Genomic DNA, 9,357 nt, shown 5'->3' with positions numbered 1-9,357 from the left:
ATATGTTTGAATGCTTTGTCATTGCTTCGGTAGTTCATTTCTCTACCAGGCCTATAGCTAGTAATTTTGTGAGGGGGAAGTCTAGGACAGAGGTGGAAGAGGAGATGATGAAATACTGGGAAACAGCAGCACCCCTAAATACTGTGTGTGTGTAAAGGGCCGTCAAGTCGCAGCCGACTTATGGCGACCCCTTTTTGGGCAAAGGGGGCATTCCAGGCCTGAAAGGGGTTAGGAAGGTGCCTAAAGGCAGCTCCTCCCCTGGAACGCCCCAGGAACACCCACACCCACGGCGGAAGGCTCAGCTGGCGTCCCAGGGCCACACTGCTGTGGCAGTGCAGGGAGGGCAGCACTTGTGGCCCAATGCTGGCATCCGTGCCAGTCTTGCCGGCGCAAGTGGCACGGACGCTGACACGGGCCCTTGCGCACCCCCTAAAGACTTCCAGCCCTCAAGCTCAGGAATGGGCTGTTAAGAGAGTTATTGAAAACAGACTGTTGCGGGGACACCTGTGGTGAAAGTTACTTAAATTTCGTACTCTCTGTCTCAGGCTCAATACAAGCCCAGACTGGCTTACTGGGGAAACCCGTCATTGAGCCTGCACGGATAGCTCCTGGCAGTTGATGTGTGGTAGACTTCTTCTCACCATTTCAATAGGATAATATTGAGGTCTGGGATCCATGCCTTATGAGGAGAGACTTAAGGAGTTGGGTTTGTTTAGTTTGGAGAAGAGAAGGTTGAGGGGAGACACGATAGCCATGTTTAAATATTTGAAGGGATGTCATGTTGATGAGGGAACTAGCTTGTCCTCGGTTGCTCCAGAGACTAGGACATGGAGTAATAGATTTAAACTAATAGAAAAGCGATTCCACCTATACATTAGGAAGAACTTTCTGACGGTGAGGGCTGTTCGATGGTGGAATGTGCTGCCTCGGAGGGTGGTGGAGTCCCTGTCTTTGGAGGTCTTTAAGCAGAGGCTAGATGGCCATCTGTCGGGAGTGCTTTGATTGTAGGATCCTGCATGGTGGGGGGAGGGTTGGGGTCACTGAGAATGTGGGGGGAGGTAGTTGTTAGTTTCCTGCATTGTGCAGGGGGTTGGACTAGATGACTCTGGTGGTCCCTTCCAACTCTATGATTCTATGATGCCCAAGCTACCCTAGGGTAGCTTTCTCTCAACCCGACATAGTTTGCTTGTCCATATGGGTTCTTGTAAATTGTGGGGACAAAAGAAATATGGATTACACAGTAGTCCGGATGTAGTTTTTGGAATCCTTAAGAAAATATTCAGTTGTTCTTTCCTCAATAGGAAACATAGTTTTTAAATTCTGTCTCCATTTCTTTTATTTTAACTGCATAATTAGTGTAACTCCAAGGTGGCCAACTGGCAACCAAAAAGTGACATCCCACCCCCCAGGTTGGATCCAGCCCCTGAAGTGAAGTGATACAAACCCTGTCGGCCACATCTGATTTTAAACAAGGAAAGGTTAACAAAAGGAACACCCTGCCCACAATTTCACTCACAAGAAAAAGAAATGGAGACATCTCTCGCTTTGATGTGGAATCACTTTTGGGTTGTGTATATGAGGTTCAATCTGTGCCTGAGCTCATGAAGCCTTTAATTGTAAAAGCTACATAGTATGAGTTTTATTATGGAGGCTGGCCAATCATTAGGGGGTCATCTGCAGCCCCTGAAATCTGGAGAATAGAAAGGTCTCCTTCCCTGGAGGTTTTTAAGAAGAGGTTAGATGGCCATCTGTCAGCAATGCTGATTCTGTGACCTTAGGCAGATGATGAGAGGGAGGGCATCTTGGCCATCTTCTGGTCACTAGGGGTGTGGGGGGGGGGAGGTAGTTGTGAATCTCCTGCATTGTGCAGGGGGTTGGACTTGATGACCCTGGTGATCCCTTCCAACTCTATGATTCTATGATGTCTATGAACACAAAAATTGGCCAACCCTGTTAAAGACCCATTAAACCCCATATATTTATGACAATGAGTTCAACTTTCATTTTGAACTAGGCGTACTGAGATTTAACCACAAGATGGCCTCGGTGTGTTTTTGAAAGGGCCTGCTTATTTTTTTCAACTGTTGACACTTTAAAAAATTCAGCTGCGTTGTCGAAGAAATATAAGAATAAAGAATCGTTTTCTTTTTTTTAAAGAAAGCCATCAAGACCAGTAGGATCAGTGGGTTTGGGGCCAGTTCACATAAGACCAGTAAACTGTGGTTGGCCCAATTTACCTTCACTACCATTCAGTCTAGTTCACCCCTCTTCTGTGTCTCTTCCGATAATTGCATGAAGAAACAGAAATGTGGGTGTTCATGGATGGAGCAAGCACATTTTTTTTCGGAAAGACTATCCTTATGGGTCTCCAGCCAAATACCCCATTTTCGGCTGTCCCTAGCTACCCATTCAGTCAACGGAAGTAAAGAATAGGGCATACTGCCGAATTTGTTGCTGTCCATCCACGCATATTTCTTTAGTTTAGTAAGCGGAAGCCTTTACCAGCTTCCCTCCTTCCCTATCCGGCCATACCACTGGAGAATCACTCACGGTGATTCATGACTGCAAACCCATTGAAAGAGACAGGGGAAGCCTGCAGTCAGAAATGTGAAGACAGCCCTCTCTCAGCCCATGGCTGGACCCGGACGACTGGACGGTCTCTGCTCATCTCTCACGGGCCCTGCCCGGAGCCATCTTGAGGGCTTTGATGCAGATCCTGAGTGGCACAAGATCATTCACAGCTGCTCACGGTGAACGTTTCCACACGACTGCAGCATCTGCCGACTGATTCACCCAACCGCCAGGCTTGGCTGCCAAACATAATTAGAGAGGCAATGGAATCCCTTTCTCCAGGGGCTTATTTTCATGACTCAGAGAGAGAGAGAGACCCAAACACATAAAGCTAAGTTGCGAATGACTTCTTTGGGTGCCTGAGCTCAGGCAAATGTGTGAGGCAGCTATGTTTGTAGCTCAGTGTCCAAACATTTCTTCCGTGTGAGATGAATGTAACACACAAGGCACAAGGCAGACACCATAATTGAAGCCTGAGCTGGTAGTATTGGCTCCTACTCTCTGCTGAACCTGTGCCACCTGGCTTAATTCATGAATGCTATAGCCACTGCCTGAAGAGCACACTTTCAGCATTGTTACAATATGTGTGTTTCAGGACAGAATTCAAAGTTACCAACTCCGGCTGGGGAAATTCCCGGACGTTTGGGCAGATCAGGTCAGAGATTTGGGAGGGGAGGGAGCTCAGCTGGGATCTGAGTTAGGGTTGCCAGCTCCGGGTTGGGAAATACCTGGAGATTTGGGGGGCGGAGCCTGAGTTGGGTGGGGTTTGGGGAGGGGAGGGACTTCAATGCCATAGAGTCCAATGGCTAAAGCAGCCATTTTCTCCAGGGGAACTGATCTCTATCAGGTGGAGATCAGTTGTAATGGTGGGAGATCTCCAGCTACTACCTGAAGGTTGGTGGAAAAAGCAGACACCCCTGTACTGTTACTAAACAGTTAGAAAATTAGTACAAGAGCGACCCACAACTTATTCAAAGTGCACAAATATTCTATTAACAAGCTGCCTAATTTCAACAAGTCACAATGTACAATGAGTGCAAAAAATCCTATCAAATCTCAGCATGTCACATGACAATGTACAATCAATGCAATAAGTCCTGTGTAAACAGGGTCATAATAAAGTCCAAATATGGTTTCCCCTATGAGGAACAAGATAACTATCCTGGATATCTAAGTGCAGTCATGTATTATTGAAGCTTGAATAAGATTGATACTTTGGGGGACTGAGGAAGAATTATACAGAGAATTTTGAAACGGCCGTATCCCTCTGTTCATCTCTTCCATGATATGCATCAGTAAAACATCTATGAAGAAACCATATTTGGACTTTATCATGACCCTGTTTATACAGGACTTATTGCATTGATTGCACATTGTATTGTGACATACTGAGATTTGATAGGATTTTTTGCACTGATTGTACATTGTGACGTTGAAATTAGGTAGCTTGTTATTAGAATATTTTTGCACTTTGAATAAGTTGTGTGTCGCTCCTGTACTAATTTTCTAACTACCTGAAGGTTGGCAACCCTAATCTGAGACCATAGAGTTCGCCCTCCAAAACTGTCATTTTCCCTGGGAGAAAGGATCTACATAGCCTGGAGATCAGTTGTAATTCCAGAACTCCAGTCCCCACCTGGAGGTTGGCAACCCTATTCAGACCCCAGGTTTGCCACCTATTGCAAATGTAGGGGTGCAAGGCATTTGTAATGGAGAACTGGAGAGCGGGGTTGTTGCTATAAAAATTGCTGGGTGAACTTGGGCGACTCTCTTTTTCTCCATTTATTTATTTGTTTGTTTGTTTGTTTTTTCAACTTATGACCCGCCCTCCCTGGCCAAGATCAGGCTCAGGGTGGGTAACATCATCCAAACACATCAAAACATCAACAATAAAAGTAATAATTCTAAAATTAAACCGTAAAACCCAATTAAAACCTTAAAACTCCAGATAGCGCCTAATTTAGCCCATAGAGGATGAGCAGCAGGTTGCCCACCCACCCCCAATAACAGGAGTAACATAGAAACAAGGGGGGGATAGGGAGGTCAGCAGAAGATGATACCCACGGCTGTCCTCAACTGTAGGCCTGGTGGAAGACCCCGTCTTGCAGGCCTTGCCGAACTCTAAAGTCCCGCAGGGCCCTGATGTCACCAGACAGAGCATCCCACCAGGCCGTCGAGGACAGTCACACACTCTTAGGGCCAGGGACCACCAGTAAGTTGTTATCTCATGAGCGTAAAGATCTTCGGGGGGGGGGTATACTAGGAGAGAGAGTCCCGCAGATCCCAGCCCGTGTAAGGCTTTAAAGGTCAAAACAAGTAATTTGAACCTGATCTGATACTCCAACTGGAGCCAGTGCAGTTGACAGCGCATTGGCCTTATATGCTCTCGGGTCGAGACCCCTGTAAGGAGTCTTGCTGCCGCATTCTGTACCAGCTTGAGCTGCCAGGCCAGTCTCAAGGGCAGCCCTACGTAGAGCAAGTCAACCTTCACAAGGACTTCACAAGAATAATACTCTTCACAAGAATAATACTCTACCACTCCTTTTCATTCCTGAGTTCCACTGACTGTTCAATTGTCCCTCTCCTAATTTCATCTCGCCCTTCAGACTCCTTCCCAGCTATGGTTGCCAACCTCCAAGTAGTGGCTGGAGATCTGCTATTATAACTGATCCCCAAACGATAAAGATCAGTTCACCTGAAGAAAATGTCTGTTTTGGTAATTGGACTCCCTCCCCTCTCCAAACCCCACCCTTCTCAGGCCCCGCCCCCAAAATCTCCAGGTATTTCCCAACCCAGAGCTGGCAACCCTAATTACAACTGATCTCTAGGTGACACAAATCAGTTCACCTGGAGAAAATAGCTGCTTTGGCAATAGGACTCTATGGCATTGAAGTCCCTCCCTCTCAAAACCCAACCCCCCTCAGGCTCCACCTCCAAAATCTCCAGGTATTTCCCAACCAGGAGCTGGCAACCCTATTCACATCCCTTTCCCTTTTTCCTAGGCTCTACTTCCTCCTCATCTGCTGCCTCCTCCTCATCTGCTGCTGGGGAGCCAGCATGCTGTAGTGGTTAAGAGCAGTAGTTTGGAGCGGTGGACTCTGATCTGGAGAACCAGATTTGATTCCCCACTCCTCCACATGAGTGGTGGATGCTAATCTGGTAAACTGGATTTGTTTCCCCACTCCTCCACATGAAGCCAGCTGGTTCACCTTGGGCTAGTCACAGCTCTCTTAGAGCTCTCTCAGCCCTACCTACCTCACAGGGTGTCTGTTGTGGGGAAGGGAAGGTGATTGTAAGCCAGTTTGATTCTTCCTTGTGGTAGAGAAATGGTGGTGAGTTGGAGCAGCAGGAGAATTCAAGGTCCCACCGGTAGGTCAGCAACTCTATGTTCCCACATTCACAGATTTCTGGAACTGGGAGAAATCATGACCCTCAAGAAGAGCTGCTGGATATAGTGATTTTCCTTTACCCTGAAAGCAGTGCCAATTCCATGTTCTCTCTCTCTCTCTGTGTGTGTGTGTGTGTTTGGGACCTTGTACATGGAATCTGCTTCAGTGTCTAGGCACCCCACATTTCTAGTCTGAACCTTTCTTGCCATATTGTACCTGCCAGCCCCCAGGGAGGGGCTGTGGCTTAGTGGTAGAGCATCTGCTTGGCATGCAGAAGGGGTCCCAGGTTCAACCCCCAGCATCTCCAGTTAAAGAGGCAAGTAGGTGATGTGAAAGACCTCTACCTGAGACCCTGGAGAGTCGCTGCCAGTCTGAGTACACAATATTAACTTTGATGGACCAAGGGTCTGATTCAGTATAAGGCAGCTTCATGTGTTCGTGTGTACCAACCAAAACACCAAAGAAGCAAGGAAGAAATAAAATAAAGATAGTTGATTCTTTTATCTGACAAGACCAGATAACCTGGACCATCCAAGTCAGGGCTTAAGCAGAATAGCAACACAAAAAATGAAAACATAGGATGAAGAAAATTCAGAAAAGAAGGCAAACAACATTGTGAAATCTCTTGGGTTCCTGTCCTTGTGCAGTTCACATTGCTTTTTTTTTTTAAAAAGGAACCGTTCATCTGAGACTGAAAATACCCTGATTAATTTGATTTCCTCTTTCTAATAGATAAAGCTATGTGAATGATAATCAGAGTTTGATTGAACAAGAATTGGAATCTTTATCTCACAGCATCAAAAGATATAGCAGAGCTTGTTTATCATGCTCGGTCCTAAGAGATCTCTCCAGTCCTTAAAGGCACTGACATGAGAATTTGAAACTGACAAGATAAAGCTTTGGAATCACGGTGGGCTCTTTGGTTGAGCAGGCTTTGCTCAGCTGGTTGAACAGCATAATTTCTCTGAATAATTGATGGCAAAAAAAAATAAACTTGATAGGATGTATGTATTCTTCTTCTTGTACAATGTTCATAGCACAACATAACAGCATCGTTTGTTGTAAATGGTGTGCCTGGATGGCAATACCATCCCTTGATTCATGAAATTTGTGCTTGATACTAGATGACTTCCTAATTGCTAGTGTTCTTAATATATAAATATTTATGATACAATCAAATAATAATATATGCCAAAACAACACCTGGGATGCAACTGTTCCAAACGTCAGAATAAAATTGCAAACTGATACTTTCTTTTTAGCCCACAAGAGAACTAAGGTTGTTTATGCATGAGTACTTTCACTCACATTCACCCCATGTCTGTCTTGGCTATTCCTTGGAGTTATGCATGAGTTTTCCATCCATTAGAGATGACCTCTCTGCCAGCCCTCACAAATCCCAGGACTTCCCATCCCTCTATTAACCCGATTTTTCCATCTCCCCTGAGCTCAGCCCACTTGAAATCCCCATGCATAAGGCAAAGCATAGGGCACAGAAGCTTGGTTTCTCTCACAGCATGCAGACAGCCAATTACAAAGCAGCATGTCAAGGGGCAGGGATTCAAATACTTCCTGCTTCCTCAGAGTTCTTTCTGAGCAGAAGGCTTTTAAAAATGAGGCTTGGGTTTCTCCCCCACACACACCTTCCTTTCAAATAGCTCCGTTTTTGTTCTTAAAATGCTCTTAACATGCCTTTTTATGTTGCGTTTGGGGGGGGGCTTTCTCTCACTACAGCCAATTGTGAAGCAGCATTTCAAGGGGCGGGGATTCAAATACTTTCTGATTTAAGCTTGGAGACTGGTGGTGCATAGACTCCCAACAGGTAAGTGTGAGTCCAGCAAGCAACGAATCTCAGGTAAAACTCCCATGCATAAACGACCTAAATTGGGAATCTGGTTGGAAAGATATTTTTAAGCTGATGCTCCAGACACAGAGAAGGTCACCTGTCTTACAACAGCCTAAGTGCGATGCATGAAAATGTGAAATTCAGTATGACTCAAAATTTCTCAAGCTGGTTTTCTGTATTTTTCCACGAGGCTTGCATTTAAGCAGTACTTCAAAGTAACAAGCATATAAAAACGTATGTGGATTTAATAGTTATACCTTAATTCTCAAAGCCAATGTACACCTGTCTGCACACAGTGGCATGAGAGCTGTGGTGCTATCTCATGTTGCTTCAGGGATGTACAATAATACCTCCTTTAACACTGTGGTTATGTTCCTGAAAGCAAAGTGAAACAGCTGTATAAGAGGCATTGGTAACACTGATTCTAATGGGGATGTGGTCACATTATTTAAAAAAAACCTTATTTTCAACACAACATAAAACAAAGCATACCACATGTGTGTGTGTGTGTGTGTGTGTAAAGTGTCTTCAAGTCGCCGCAGACTTATGGCGACCCCTTTTGGGGGTTTTCACGGCAAGAGACTAACAGAGGGGGTTTTGCCAGTGCCTTCCTCTGCACAGCAACCCTGGACTTCCTTGGTGGTCTCCCATCCAAATACTAACCAGGGCTGACCCTGCTTAACTTCTGAGATCTGACGAGATAGGCTAGCCTGGGCCATCCAGGTCAGGGCAGCATACCACATACATATACTTTACATAACTATGACAAGACATTTATCAGCTGTTATTTGGAGCGATTCTATAGCAATCTATACCTTCTACTATTCTAAAACATTATTTGTGTTTAAAATATAAAATATAAACAAATTTTAAAAGAGAAAGAGGGGGCATCTAAACATAGACATATCGTCTTGCAAAATACATGAGTTACAACTGTTATTGTTATATAGTTCCGCTTAAGTATGGTAAGCCTTTCCGTCAGCCCACATAGTATAGTACATAGCAATACATTATTATACTATATATTTTATAAATTTAATGATACATGCTTTAACCTACTATATGCTTTAGCCTACTCAAATAGTATAAAAGGTAAAGGTCCCCTGTGCAAGCACCGGGTCATTCCTGACCCATGGGGTGACGTCACATCCCGACATTTCCTAGGCAGACTATGTTTGCAGGGTGGTTTGCCAGTGCCTTCCCCAGTCATCTTTCCTTTACCCCCAGCCAAGCTGGGTACTCATTTGACCGACCTCGGAAGGATGGAAGGCTGAGTCAACCTGGAGCCGGCTACCTGAAACCAACTGCCGTCAGGATTGGACTCAGGTCGTGAGCAGAGCTTTTGACTGCAGTACTGCAGCTTAACACTCTGCTCCATGGGGCTCCTATTCAAATAGTATAGTTATATTAAAATACCATGTAATATCCATATAATCTAATTCTAAGCAATTATAACTAAACTGCCAACCTACGACCATAAGCAAGCCTATGCCCAGGGATGTGGTCACATTATTGCCATTTATTATATGCATGCCAAAGGGTATAGCCCCT

Source organism: Euleptes europaea, chromosome 9 (assembly GCF_029931775.1).
Source record: "Euleptes europaea isolate rEulEur1 chromosome 9, rEulEur1.hap1, whole genome shotgun sequence".
Classification (NCBI taxonomy): Eukaryota; Metazoa; Chordata; class Lepidosauria; order Squamata; family Sphaerodactylidae; genus Euleptes; species Euleptes europaea.
This window is presented reverse-complemented; position numbering follows the sequence as displayed.